Below are 16,024 nucleotides of genomic sequence, written 5' to 3' on the forward strand. Positions count from 1 at the left end.
ATTCAGCATTTAGACAATAGTGATCCTGTTTTTCTTTATTCTTTTTCTTTGCTTTTATACCTATTTTGACATGTAACTACTTCTGCATAGTTTGTGTTATTTAAACTATTCAAAATTTAAAACTGTTCAGTTCTTTTAGGACATTCCAGTTCTGAGTTTTATAAACTGATTTTACCAAGCACGGATAACTATGTCAGATGCTTTTTGGTTTTATCAGTTTCTCAGTGGAAGCAGCAGCAGCATATCAATGGGAAGGGGAACACAGAAATCCCACAGAGAGAACTCAGACTGGAAATGTTGACAGCAGTGAGGTTTTACCTCAGACTAATCAGTGTTTGTTGGGAAGTGATTAACTGCTAAGTGAGATCTTTACAAAAGAACAGTAGCCGATAATTTTTCTGATTAATGTAACTGAATGCAGCACAAAACAACAGATAAGCTCTAAACAATTAGTGTTAGAAGAAAATTTTGAAAATGACTCATAAGCGAGTGAAACTATTGCATTTGTGACAACTTTGGTCCATATTAATATACACAAATGTAAAAAAAAGTGAACAAATGTTGAGTGTAGGAATAGCAGTCCTCTGTAATTCAGATGCACCTTTATTGAGTGACTTCACATAATGATTGAAAAACAATCTGTATTTTATAAATGGAATCATTTTAAATTTGTACCAGTGTGAGTTCTGAGTATTTCAAGAAGTTTTAATTAGGTAAACATAACTATAGTAGCTCAAATTTTGACTTGAGTGTTTATATTACGGTAGTATTGTGGGAAAAATGCTTGGAAATGGAAGATATGCAGTCCTTCAAGGAATGCTGGGCCGTGGACTTTATGTATTGTTTTTGTCCTAAATAGTTTTGGTTTTACATAGTAGATACATAATATTGCAATAATTAGCGATTGAAGATGTATTCAATTCGTTTTAGTAAAAGCACAGTTATGTGAAAATATCATGATCACAACACACCTCACAAAGATTTTCTAGAAAGTTATGAGCACATAGATGTTCACAACAAACTGTAGGTCAAATAAGTATTAGAGAAGGCAAATTATGTTTCTTTTCATGACTTGAGATCTTACTGAAGTGTGTGTGTGAAGTGTTTTGGTCAAAATTTCACATTGAGAAGACAAAAAATTCAATTTTCAAGCTTGAATATGTACCTCTTTTCAGAGGTGAATGGAGTGAGCCTCTGAACTCACTTCACCCTCTCTCTTTAATACAGTCTGCTTCTTTTGAGATCGGTGTTACTCAACAACCCTTGAAGTTTATTTTTACTGTTGAGAGCATGAATCCCTCTGAGCTCACAGAAGCAGACACAGTACTTATTACTTGACTGTCAATTTAATTCTCAAATGATGAGTCATGCATTGAACTGGCTCGTGTTGTTTAAAAACACCCAAAATACAGAATCTAAAGAAACAGCAGGATGGTCTGTGAAATATCCGCTGCAATCCTGTGGAAACTTTTTAATGAAAACCCTTCGAGGCTGATGTTAAAAACATATGTGCTAAGATTTTGCTATAATTGTTTCATTGGAGCCACTTGGGGCGTCGAACACGATGCCAAATGTGTGTCATGTTCAATGAATAGTGACTTGATGGAAGGACCCAAATGTAGAAACAAAGGGTGCAGTTTCAGCGATACTCTTTAATAATGAAGAAGAACTGACAAACAGCAGGGTGTATTAATAAAAAGACGACAATCTAACAAAGACTGAACAAAACCAAGAAGCATATGTACCCTGGGACGGGTGATTAGTGAGTGACATCATGTGTGCTGATTATAGATGAGAGACAAGTGAGTGAGAAGCTGAAAGCAGGCACAACTGAGCTAAGATACTACAAGAATAATAATAAAAACAAATTAAAAAAAGATACCACAAGACAGAATGATTAAAACTACTGGAAACCACAAACAAAGTATAAATAGGAGAACAATGGTGTGACACACAATTATCAATACAGAAGCATCAGTGTGAGCACAGCATGTCACTGTTGGAGCTACTTTGATTTCACACAGAGGTTTAAATACAGGGACTAATTATTCTGCTAAATGTTAAAAAGCAACATAAACTGAGTATCTACATAAATATTTGGGTTCATGTATTTTATCCTCATGTGCTCAACTCTTACACTGAATAAACACAGTTACATGTAGTTCTTGTGAGTTTACTGTCCTAAATATCTTTTTTTTTAACTTTAAAAGGTTCACATAATCCAATATTCACTTCTTGATGTTGAAAACAAAATAAAGCCTAGCTTTGCAGATTTATATGTTAACACTTTCATTTGTTTTATGTTAATTCAGTTGCTATGTTGAATCTTTTGGTTTTGTTCTAAAGCACATGTTTTGTTTACTTCATGGGGGGAAATATATAAAAATGTGGAGAAAATGAAAGAGCCTTCCTTTTAATTTTTTTCCCCTTAGGTTGTTTTCTTTTCCTGCCTTTTTGTCTCTGCTTCAAAAGATGTGCAAAAGTGGGAGGCCACTTTGTTTGCTTTTGCATTGAAATCTTGAGTTTTCCATCAAATGCAGAATTCAAACAGCTGATGTTTGCAGCTGCAAGTGACCCTTTGGTGAACAGCCACATTCAGCCTACAGTCACCTCTGGCTGTGTCTAAATTTGCTGGCATTTTCGAAGTTAGATTAAACCGCAGGGATCCAAAGAAAAACTGGTGTAAATGAGAGTTTTAGTCAAAGTGTCTGTGTGGCCAGCAGCTACTTTCACAGCTCCAGCTTCCATCCAGCTGCCACTGACCCTTGTTTTTGCCAAAAGACCAGTTGCAGTTTGTGGCTGCCAGATTAGACTGCAGCGACATAATGATTTTGTCCCACATGATGGTGATTTGACATGCTCTGCTTCCCTGTCTGTTGCTTGGAGGCTCTCCTCCTCCAATCCGGCACTCTGCTTCTGCCTTATTACTGTCAAACACATGAGAAAAATGTCTATGTGGTGCTCGTTAATGAGTATGCATGTGAGCAAACCACAACAGCTACACAACTCTTCAAAAATGTATGTAATATTCTCTAGTTTAACACCGGCCTTATTGGGAATCTACTATTTCTTCTCATCTGCAATGCATCTCCTTGTCATCCATTATTCATGTTTTTTCCCTCTCTACTTGCTTTCTTTGCTACTTTCATGCTTTTTCTCATGTTAAGTTCCTTTTTTCCCCGAGCTTCCCCTTTTGTGTTTGCTCTGCTTTGATGTCACTTCACTGGTCCAGCCCAAGTGTTTACGGCAGGTTTCTTATCAGTTTCAATGAGTTTAAATTCAGTTCAACTCAAATGCTTTTTGAAACGTACAATCACAGAAGTTAAGTATAGTAAGAAAACCCAGAAGCAAAGCAAAGTAATCCTAAAATCCAAGTTGCATATCGTTTATCTTTTTTGGCTTATAATTGTTCGTATGTGCACCAAGTGTCACAGTGGATCGATGACCCAACAGAAGCCCCGTGACTAAAGAAATCCAGCATAATGAAACTTTAATGATCCACATGGGAAAATGGGTAGTGCAGTGTAACAGAGTAGAATGCAGACAGTAATGTTGTTAATTTAATTCTCACAAATACAGTCTAATTGTTAAGGTGGTTTTAATATTTCTTTGTACTGCAGACATTTACATACTCTGTGACAAGAAAAAAAGTAGAAAAAGTACCCAGAGGAAATGGTTCAATTTAGACTTTATTTGCACATAATGGGTGTATAACTGACTCAATTTGCAAAGAGCTGGCAGTACAAACACCAGAGGGCATAGGTGGTGACATCATAGGTGAAGCAATGGTGTTATCAGGTAGTTTCAGGAACATTCAATTGTCAGTTAAAACAGTGAGTGAAGGTCACTTGATATTGAGGATGCCTTACCAGCCACTATCAGCCTTAGCTTTACCAGCATCTCCATGCATCTGCATGTCTTGATGGAGTTTAAAGGTATTCATTACAATGCCACAAAGATTGGTAAAAAAAAAAAAAATGTTAAAATTCATAAATCAGTTAAACAAATTACACACAATATTTTTTCTCTTATATGAATGGTTAATGTGTCCCTAAAATTAAAAATGTGTAAGCAGTATGTGTGACTGGGTGAGAAGGACCATGTGTGTTTATTTACCTATGGAGCTGAAGTGACTGATTGTCCAATTCCGTTTTATTTGTTCACTTACACAAAGCATCTGTGGTTTTTGGAGAATTCACCCAAGTGTTGAATTTTCATGGAGTGTGGACCCACATTCTGGAATTGTATATCAATATATCTGGGAAAACTACTGAAGTAAACTCTTTCAAACTGCAACATTTGATGTATTGTAGTTCAGGATAATGTTTTTTTTTTTCATACTTGACATATTTTACACATATTTTTATACATATGCGTACCTTTAATATTGGTCATGTTGTGTGTTTGCAGGGTGCACAGATTCCTTGGTACTGTATGTGAGGGGACCCACATACTTGGTAAATGACAGGCCACACCATGTGAGTATTTTATTTTATTTTTGTTTACCTCCTCCTGAACCTGTTCTGTTTCTCATGCTTTGCAAAAAAACACAACACAAAAATGCATGAGCAATCAAGATTGAGAGAGAAAAGAAAAAGACAAACAGAGAAAATGAATAAATCCCTTCAGGTTCTTAAGGCAGTAGGATAGGTGAAGCCATACTGCTGAGTCAAGCTTCTCTTATCCCGTTCACTCCTTCCTTAGATACCTCATCCTGCCTTCCCCGGCTTCCCTTCTCCCTCCCGTGGCCTCATGCATCTTCTCGTGGCTCACTTTCATCTGCACTGCTCTATAAACAGATCTCCTTACCATTTCAAAGCTCATAGTTGCGGTGTCTCCTCTTCATTACTTCCCATCTGCAGCCATGCTGGGAGGGACAGGGCGAGGGACATCGAAAACACACAGTTGGAGCAGATATGAGTGCACAGGTGGAGCGATGCAGCCAGGGACAAAGAGTGTCCGAGGAATGATGAAGAGACGCAGTAAAGCACAGAGACAGTTAGAGAAGGAAACATTACATCTGTTGTATAAACCACCATATGGATGCAGAACAGTAGGTTAATAGTGTAATGGATTTGGAGAAAATCCTAACCTAACACATGCATTTTTGGCTTGTTTATGTATAAAATGCGGGGAAAGTCTTGTAAAATATGCACTGGAGTGGTTGGGTGTCATTATGTTTGTGCTAAGGCATTCATGTTTGTGCTTATTAGACAGGCGTTTGGCATTTGGCAGCCAGCTGGGGGCTTTGAAGCATATTGTGCGCGTCCTTCTGTGTGTGTGTGTGTGTGTGTGTTTGTGCTAATATCTGAGTGGAGGTGCTGTAAAAGCATGCCTGGCACTCACTGTGGAGAGTCAGGGAGATAAAAAGAGACTTAGATCAGCATCTTGTGTTTCTGGCAGATTCAGTTCCAATTAAAATCATTTAAATATTGACCGTGTATCTGATAAAAGTAGTATTGTTTGTTGCATTTAATAATTAGCTGCTCTCTTGGTATGGAAGCGTTTATGAATATGAATTCTTGTTAAACTAACTTCCACTGTGAGTAAATTTGATGGCTTACCAACTTTAATCCTTTTTCATATTTATGAACTGGCGCTTTATGTTTTTTCCATTTACTTCATATATACATGTTCGAGCAAGATTAGCATTTATGGTCCTGTGCTAATATAGCAAATAAAATTGAATTGTGTGGATGAATTGAATGTGTGGGATGAGAAGGAGATAAAGAGATGGGAAGGAGTAAGATTAGAAACAGTGAAAGCAGAGGGGGAAAATGAGAGAGGGATTAGCAGAGTGGAGAATGAAACAGAAATCGTATTGCTCTGTCAGGTTCAGACTAAAGCTTTGTAACAGACAGGCCACAGGTCAATCTGGGGGAAATGTTGTTAGAAAACTGGATGATTTTCACCTCCTTCTGCTCGATCACCATAGTGATGCATTGTTAGTTTGTGCCTCATTACCTGTTCTCAGATCAGCACACTCGGCAACAACTTTGCTGAGCAGAGGGGGCGGCATCTGATTGACGGAATAGCTGTTGACGGAAGACGCAAAGAGCAGGACCGGGTGGTCTGATTGAGAGGAAGGTGGATAGAAAGGAAGCTGATTGTGGCTGTGCCGGCACAAAAGCAAGAAGTCTGGGTCAGATTTGTGCACCTTTTCTGGACAGCAAAATTGCACACTAACAGTTCAGAATCTGCTCAAGTCCTCAAAACATTTTTCACATTTTAATAATAGATTTTATTTTGGTATTTTAGAAAGCTTACCAACATTTTCCCCAGACTTTTATCTTTCAAACAGATTTTAACTTGTTTTAACCTTTTGCTAACTTATTAATTAAAGCAGCAACAGAAGAACAAAACACGTTGCAGATTTTCTCTTTGCTTTGCAGTTAAGTTTTGAATCTAAGGCAGCTGCCTTGAAGGTCTACAGCTGCTGATTATTGGAAAAAAAAGAGTCAAAGTATCATTCTTTGAAATTTGCATCCCGTGACCTTTTCTAATGAACCCCAACAAGTTAATTAAATTCTGAGGTATCCAATCTCATGAATTGTTCTTAGGTTTAATGACACTTCTCTTCCTTTTTCACATAAAGATAACATTTTAACTTTAAAATCTAGAAATAATGTTTAAAATAATGTCTTATCTTAACTATATTTTGCCAGGGATCATTACATTCAATCATGTTTGCCTGTACAAACTGTAAGACCATATTTTACCTAAACACTATAAATATACATATATATTACACAAGTAAAGTGTTTTTAAAATTAGGAATCACATTACCTAAAGACTACAAGTATCAAAACACTAACTAAAAGCTGAAACTAGCATAATAGAAGAAAAAGAATAGCAAAATGCAAGCTAAAAGTCAAAAGTAGCAAATGGTAAAGTAGCAAACTGCTGGCTAAAAGTGAAAAGTTGATTGTTTTGATTGCTGACTCAGCTTACTTAAGGCTGCTTTATGTTTCTTAAGAAGTCAAGAATTTGGCTCATGGTCACGTGGTTGTGAGATGTCCTTTTTTGCACACACCATTCATTGTCCACAAGACACACTGTGCTGAACTCCTGGAAAACCCCTCCCTCCTTCCCACAGCCCTGGAACAGATTTCGTCTTGCCAACTTCACCACTCTCTCGTCCCTTTACAAACTTTTACTTCTTACACCGTGACCAGACATTTTCATTTAATAGACGGATCAGTAAATGCTATTTGGCATTTGCAAATTTATCCCAAAGTCACCGCCACTGTTTCCTACAGAGGTTGCACAAAAACCAGTGGACATAGGGAACGTTTCCCTACGCTATGTCCTCCCGGCCAGCACAGCCATGTAGAGCCGCCTGTGTCTCCGTGCACAATAATTATATCTCCTTCCACAATTTCATAGGTTTATAGGTTTTGCTGGAACAGTTGTAAAGACAGCTGTATTTTCTAACAGCCTTGGCCAGTTGCTTCTCAGCAGAACAGTAGAAGCAAAATGACTCACCCGCCTATCCACATAAACACACCCACCGCAACTTCTGACCAATATTGGTATGCACCAAGACTTGGCCCATACCCCTGTAAAAAAAAATAAGTTTGACCTGGACCTTGTGTTGAGAAGGGGCGGACGAACCTACCAGGAGCACAAATTGATCAGACACATTTTCATCAGACAACTTCGTCAGTGAGACAATTTCTTGACTTCTTATTGAGTATAAAGCAGCCTTAGCTCGTCACAGAACATGCATGAAATGTCAGCTGAAGTAACAAAGCACTGAGACGCTACAGTACTGGTGATGTCTTTCTCAAGATGACTTTGACAGTAATAAACATGTTGCTCTTGAGGTTTAATTTACATTCTTAAAATATAGATTTTTTAAATTAAAACTATTATCTTACTGATCCAAGTTTATGTATTTTTATTAGACAGATTTTGATTAATATCTTGTGTCAACACTGTTTTTAAAAAAGAACAAATCCAAAAAAAACTTCAATATAAAACTGAAAAGGTGAAGTTTATTAGGTGGATAGGACTTAATGGAAAGCACAATTTGTGTTTTTTAAAAACATTAGATTTGAGTATTGAGAAATTAATTTTTAAGTGATTTTTTTTTTAAACAGGAAAACATGTGTGGCTTTTGTTACATTCTCTTAGAATCAGGATGAGTTTGCTACAAGACAAAAAAAAAAAAGCTGTAAGCTGCACCCTGAGAGGCTTTGAAGTGTCACACAGTCTCAGACCAGCAGACTGAGAAGCTTCCAGCGGCGTGAAGGTGCATTGATCTAACGTCAGAGCGAGCAGAGGGCAGACGGCGGCCTGACACAGCTGTCCCTGCTTGAGCAGACTGTGATGTGTGTGTGTGTGTGTGTGTGTGCAGTGATGAAATCTTGTGTGAGGGATTTCAAAGACGCTGCTGCTCCCTGACCATTACTAACACTAATTAGCTTTTCCACCAGGCATTCATTTCACTTGACTGTTTCTTCTCAGGTAGCAGGTTTGCCTGGAGGTACGGAGGCTTATTTACACCTGAACGTAATCAGAGTCTTCTCTGTTTTAAGGCCTTTGGGGTTTCTGAGGACAGGACTAAACCTCAAGTTGTTACCGGTCCACAACTGGTGACCATTAAGACTAAAGACACATGTGCTTAAATGTTTCTGGCTCCTTTAAGTAAACAGAGATGTTGTTAGTTAAAAAAAAATCACCTCTGTTCAGCTGTTCTGTGCAAGATCAGTAGCGCTTTTGGCAAAATAAATTGGTGAATTACTTGCTTTTAACACAACAGACAACATTCAGGAAAGAAAGGGGCCAGTGCAAAAGTGTTAAAATACAGTGCAGCAGTGGTTAGCGTTGTCGCCTCACAGCAAGAGGGTCACATGTATGTCTCCCACCTGGAGCCTAAAGTGTAAACTTTTTATCAGAAAACAACAGAAGTTGGTTAAAAATAAACGGGAAAAGCCATCAATAAAATAAATACAATAAAATTACTCATAAAACCAACCAGTATAATAAACTATACTAAAAACAAGGAAGCACCACAACACAAAACACCCAATGGGACTCAAAACACACTTCCTCACTTAGGTCCTGTTTAGACAACTTTATTTTTAAGTGAAACCGGAACATTTTTTGCTCAGATTCAGCCATTTGTGTTCACAACAACAGAGATTGGATTCTCTGACAACAAAACTTTTCAGAGGTCTCAGAGTTAAAAGTTTTTGGATACGCTCAGCATTGGTGTGAAATCTCACATATACACTACGTACAGCTGCGATCAACACTTTTTCTGCAGCTTTAATGAGTAGATCAACAACAGCAACAATGGTGGATAACAGAGCACTGCTTCTGCTTCTCACCCTTTTTAATGTCCAGCAGCAACCCAACCTCACCGTCAGTGCTAACAAATGTTTGTGTTGTCAGCATCTTGGATGTAAGAGCTGTCATGCTTGAGAGATTGAAGTGTCTGTATGCACGTGGCTGTCTTTAAAGTACAAAAATTCCAGCGCCAGCTTGTGACCTGGCATGGAAACTACTGCAGATTCAGTGAGCACAGTATTATTGTGTAAATGTGTAACTTTTCCCCAGTCAACATTGAAAAATCTCTCACATCTCCAGGAGATCATTCACATGTAAACAAGGCTTTAAACTCCCTTTTTGACAAACAATTCATTTTAACCCACCTAGCAATGTAGTAAACTGCAGATTCACTTTTACAACTTGTTTGGACATTAACATTTTTATTGTCATTTATATTGTCAAACACGCTGCACCTATTCCTGGATTATTGACTTGTACGTCTCTGTGCCAACTTAATTTTTTTTATGAGTGGGGCAGCTGCAGATGGTCATTTAGACATATCAAGAAAATCAAGGTTTGCATATTTTATATGAAGTTTGTCAATGTTTCACCTGCTCTCTTTCTGAAAGTTTGGTGGAATTATTAGCCGCAGAAAAGTGAGTCAAAGGACTTATACTCAGAGGTATAAATACTAAGAATGAACACAAGCACATGACAGAAGAATATTTAAAAGTAAATTGAAACTATTGATTCTCTGGTGACGGGCTAGTTCTCATCTGTGACACTGAATTGCTTCCCAGTGGCTCCTGTTCAAGTGGAGTGAAGCTTGTTTTTTTATTTATTACTACACTTATCTTAAACTTGTAAATTAATTAGAAGGCATGAAACTCCATGATATTCTTGAATAATTAATAATTTCTATGGGGATTACTTATTATAATGGAATGCACTCAAGATACCTCTGAGTTCATGTTTTGATCTTTCTGACTTACAAGTTAAGATTCAGAACACACTGACAGCCTTTTCTCAACACACTACCAGCTGATAAATGTATCATTTATTGATTTAGTTTATTTTTTTGTGAATTTTCTAAACTCCGCGCCTCTAAAGTTTGACATCAAGTTTTGATTGTTGTGGACACAAAATAAATTTATCACAAAATATAAAATTTATTAGATCTAAAACACATATTTGCTGCTATGATAAACAACCATACTGATTTAGAAAAGCAATATAAATTAAAAAGTTTTTAAAACAGATGTTTATAAATCCTAAAGTATCAATAACACTTTGCACACAAAGCTTTTTTTCTCCAGTAGTTTCAGTTTTGAAAGCATCCCTGCAGTAAAGCCTGATGGAACCAATTAAATGTTTAGTTTTCAGTCCAAATAAAGTGCAAGCTTGCTTTATTGTAGCAAACAGTTCAATTTGGGTATGAAAATCAATTTATTGCTTGCATAAGCCACAACAGCAAATCAAAGCATTTTTTTTTTTTCGCTTGCTTCTCAACATTTTTTACTCATTATGCAAATCAAATAACTGGATCAGATGCAGGAAAGTATTTCGGTAAATTAAAATCTGCATAAGCACTGATTACATAAGCAAGTGAGTAAGATCAGAATGTTGTGGAGAAAGTGACATACAGGAAGTCGAGGCAGTGAAAACCAAAGTAAAAGATAGATAAGAGGAGATGCTTTATACAGTTTTTCTATTAAGGAAGAGTAATGCTCAGTGTATTTATGTGTTTGTGGTGCAATATTTGATCATAATCCTGGTAAAAAAAATTCAATTGTCTCTTGTGAGTCGTGCCAAGAAAACCTTTAGAGTGAGCTGTCCAGAAGGAATCTTAATTAGATGCCCGAACCACCACAACTGACTCCATTCGATGTGGAGGAGCAGCAGCTCTGCCTCGAGGTTTCCCCAGATGATGCTCTTCACCTCATCTCTAAGGCTGAGCCCGGCCTCCCAACTTGTATCCAGGATCTATTTTCTTTACTTTATGAGGGTTGCAATCATGTGTGAGGGTTGCAACATAGAAAATCCAGTAAATCAAGAACTCTGCCTTTTGGCTCAGGTTTTTCTTCACCATAATAGACCAGGGCAACACTCTAATTACTATGGCTGAGGCTAGATGACCATGAAAGAGTGCTTTTGCTCCAAACTAATGCAGAAATGAATTGTCCAGATTCATTCAGCCAAATGAACTGTCCTGAAAGGAGTCAATCTCATCAAGAAACTTTCTGCCTGGGTCAACCTGACCCAAAGGTCAGAACAAAACACCTTTCTATGTCATGAAATTCTCTATGTGTGTATTGTTATATAAAAATGTTCCATGATGCCAAAGCTAGGTCATTTTTAGATATAAATAGTGTCCCGGTTATTACCCAAATTCAGATTTTGTTGTTCAAGACTATCTATTGCTTTTGTGTCATTAAAACCCTGGTTTGCTGTCATCTCCTGAGTTCCTTCTCTTAAATACTCATGAAGAAAAAGGCTTTTTTATCATTACTCGTGAACATGACTCTCAAATACTTGAACTCCTCATATAAATATGACACATAATAAAAGTTAGATGCAGAGTTAAATGATAGTAAACTCATTCTATTTATGTACATTAGCATAATATATACCTATAAAGGATGCTACAATCCGTATATTTGTGACTTACGTAACAATATGAATGTGGTGTGTAAGTAAAAGCCTTACAGTGAAGAATATCTGATGCAACAGATAAACAGAAAAACAAACCAATCATGTTCTTGGTGACTTTTGTAACTTTTGTTTCTGGTTGATGCTGTAACTGAAGCTCCTATCACAGCTTTTCATAGGATGACTGTTGTGGCTTCCTGTTATATTTAAGAGGTAGCAGACTGGTAGTCAAAGTTTGTACCTCTAAGCTGACTACAAAAGTACAGCAGTGGGTGTGAATGATATTTAGCACAGCAGAACACCATGATAGATCATTGCTGTTGTCGCTTTTCTGATTCTGCAATGCTGGGAGAATAGTTTAAGGTGCACTGATGTGGAGCCGAGCTGCCTCTGAAACAAAGCAAGCATTGCAGCTTAACAAGAATAGGCTTTTCGAGATGTTAGCATGACAATTGTGCAAGAGAACTGCTAACACATTTGATTGTAAATTTCTACAGTGTTGTTATCTCTGATTGCATGGCTGACATTGTTTTACTTCTTGCCTTTGTGTTCAAGTGTGCTCATAGTAAATTGTGATCCTGGTCACCCACATTCTCGTGAAACTGCATTTTACTTTTGCAGTTTATCTTTAAATACTTAAAGATAAAGCCCAGCTGTTAGGTCAGAGTACTGTAGATGACGAGACCAGAACCAGCAGGTAAGGCCGTCGGCTCGGGGGTTTCAGCCCTCTGGCGTCGTAGTGATTTACACACTTCAGTCTCTGACCTTTCATTCCTGCCATGGAAGCAGAAGACGCCCACATTTGTCTCTCCTTTTACTCCTACCTCTCTCTTCTCATCCTCCTGGGTCTCCCCTTCCAGAACCCATAAGCGGCTCTGTGATTCCCAGGTGGGTCTTTTGCACATCTTTGTGCTCATTAAAGAGAAGTTTGATCTGATTTGACTGCTGTGCTCTGCTGGATGAAGAACAAAAGACAAGGTTGCACTAAGAGTATATTCAGCCTCTTTTATGAATGTAAGAAGCCATGCTGGCTGAAGTCTTACAGACTGGTCTGTGGAGAAAAACAGAACGTGCTGAATCCATATCTCCTTGCAATCACAGCAGTATCAAAAACAAAACAGCAGCTTATTGATGGACTGTGGAGCTCATATTCCCTGTTTTATATTTATCGCCCGCCACTGAAAGGTGAAAATAGACCATTATGTTTTTGCCAGTGTGTGTGTGTTTGTGCCTGCCATGTTAGTAAAATATCTTATTAACTACTGAATGAATTTTTGTGAAACTTGTAAAATGTAATCACTGGATTCCCATATATAATTGATTAACTTTTGGAGTTTATTTGATTTAAAATGGCTGCCACAGCTAGCTGACCTTCAAAAACACAAAAATAGCTGTAACTCGGTCAGTTTTACATAAACTGACCTATAGTTTTGTGCGGTAGTAGCTGAGACTGATCCCCAACACATAATCAGAACAAAAACAGATTGCACATCTTTATATCATTAATCTTCTGGAGTCAACTCCAATATAAAAAAATATCTCTTGAACTACGGAACAGATTTTACTGAAATTTTCAAGAAATAATTATTAGATGTTCATGTGAGTACCATCTGGAGCCAATCCAATTAAAGATTGCATTCACAACCAACGGACCTTAGAAAACACAAAAGAATGGCTATAACTCTGCCAATTTTTCAGATAGTGTGCTAAAATCTGGTGTAGCTGAGAATCATTCACAATACATACTATAAGGGCCACATAATGTACAAGATCTTTGTTTAAAACTTTAGCATTAACTGTTTGTGTCAGTCTTATTTGTCTTTTCACAAACTATCTCATGAACCACTGGGAAAATTTAAATGAAACTTTTAAAACAGTTATGAAAAACTACAATTGATTAACCTTTTGAAACAAACCAGTTCAAGGTGGCTGCCACCATAATCTATATAAATGAGTCAATTTACAGATACTGAGCTAAAGTCTGAGTAGTTGAGAATCTTTCACAACAGCTTCTCTGAGTGTAACATCTCCTGATGTAGTATGAGACTCTGCATGACGTTCTTTTCAAGGTTTGACCAAAACGGCTACATCTCCATCATTTATCAACATCAAAAGACAATATGCATTCCTTCAAGTGCTGCCAGGCCTTTAATTTGTATAATGTTTTCCATTATTGCCTTCTTCTTTCCTGCAATTTCCATTCTAATTATTTATCCCTCCACTTTTCTTGCAGCATATCCTTGCTGTCATCTCCTTTTCTCCTCTGTGGCTTTCCCTCACTTAAAGTAAGTCTCAGTAGGAACTCTCTTCCCAGTACCAGTGACCCAATTACTCTAAGTTGTCCCTCCCTGGTAGGATGTAGCAGTGTCCCTCCCTGGAGACCCATCCTGCGGCACACAGATGATCCATCACTCTCCTCTGCCACCTCTCTCACACTACATTTATTACTCTCTCTCTCACACACTCACACACACACACAGGCTCACAGATGTAGGTACATTCCCAAACGAATGCCCCCAAATGTGCTCAAAAGCAGACAAACACATCAATAAAACACAAATGCATGCATAATAATCTTGAATTTAATTTGTATGCATGACACACACACATACTGTTGCATAATTACCAATGGACATTTGACACATGTTCACAAATATTTCTTTTTGCTCTAACGCCTCATCACACCTCCTCCTCTTGTTTGTATAATCCTGTTTATGTTTTTCACAATCCTGTCATTGGAGTTTGATGAAGGGGGAGGTGTCGCCAAGGCTGTGTGACACCATTAATTTGCTGAAGTCACCTTCTGCCGCTGTCGGTGATGGAGGGGAAAACGTACCTGTTCTAAATGAGTGCAGGCTGATGAGGGTGCATGTAAAATATTATTTTTATTCTTTTAAAATAAAAAAGACCTGGTGGTAGAAATCTGTCAAAAAACAGAAACACTGAAAACCTTTTAGTCCTCTTTTAATAAAGTATCCTGAAGCAGAATTAAATGAAAGCAGTCTCTTCATTAGTCCCATTTAAATTCTTGTATTAGGCATTTTCAAAAAAAAAAAACCCTTCATTTTCAGAAAAGCTAGAGCTTTTAACTTTTTGTAGGTAAGATATATCCCAAACCAAAAGACCAAAACTATTTAATTATTTAAATTGAATTGATGGAAACAAAAATGTCTTTAACTCTGTTGGTTTTACAATTATTCAATCAGTCATTCAACCCTTATTTATATAGCACTTTCCAACAATGGTTTGCATCAACCAAAGTGCTTTACAAGATAAAACAAATAAGAACAGGGCACAGTAGATCAGTGCTAATTAAAAACGCAACCACAATAAAAGAAGGTAAAAAAGATGTAAAATACCTAAAGTTAAACATCAAAAGCCCCTTTAAAAAATAGCTCTTAAGTTTGGCTTTGAACAGCACAAGCTCAGAGATGGTGCGCAACTCATAGGAAAGAGTATTCCAGGCTGTTGGGCCTGCAACAAAAAAAGGATCGGTCCCCCCCTCATTGTTTGCACCTTTAGCGAGGCACCTCCAGCAGATATTTACCAGCAGAACGTAAAGCTCTGCTGAGCTGGTGGATTTCCAAGAGCTCAGAATTCATTTATTGAGCTAATTCTGGTGTTGTAGCAGCTGAGAGTTATTCTCAAGACATTCTCTGAGCGCTACCACATCTTGTAAGATTTCACAATATCACATGAGATTGTGCGTAACATTGGAAGTTGGACCAAAATGGCAATAACACCATCCCTTCTCAGCATAAGACGATTTCAATTTAAATATCTGGCATGAAAAGCATCAGGCATCAAGCAGGCCCTTAGGGAATAGTTGTTTATGTACAATAACATTTAATTTATATTGAAATAGTATTTTAATTGTTTTGTTGCCCTCCATGTTTTGTGTGATTTCATACATGTAACAGACTTGTACAAGAATCTGATTGGATCAATAATCTATTAAAACTTTAATCAGAAGTGCATTGTGCAGATACTATGGTTTGGATTAGATTTGCTTTTTAATTGAAGGAGTGAGCTCAAATTATATTTTAGGGTGTCTTTACTTGAGAAGAAATAAAAACTGACTTTGATTTTGAAAGTGTAT

The 16,024-nt window shown here is 37.4% G+C and overlaps 1 protein-coding gene across 1 annotated transcript in view; it reads left to right on the forward strand.

Annotated features, from left to right (window-relative positions):
- Positions 1 to 16,024, forward strand: part of fut8b (fucosyltransferase 8b (alpha (1,6) fucosyltransferase)) — a 251,517-nt gene that overhangs the window by 46,303 nt on the left and 189,190 nt on the right. The window contains exon 5 of the mRNA XM_025005036.2: positions 4,411 to 4,478. The gene's annotated coding sequence lies outside the window, so the exon portion shown is untranslated. The remainder of the gene's footprint in view (positions 1 to 4,410; positions 4,479 to 16,024) is intronic.

Source organism: Kryptolebias marmoratus, linkage group LG19 (genome assembly GCF_001649575.2).
Source record: "Kryptolebias marmoratus isolate JLee-2015 linkage group LG19, ASM164957v2, whole genome shotgun sequence".
NCBI classification, from domain to species: Eukaryota; Metazoa; Chordata; class Actinopteri; order Cyprinodontiformes; family Rivulidae; genus Kryptolebias; species Kryptolebias marmoratus.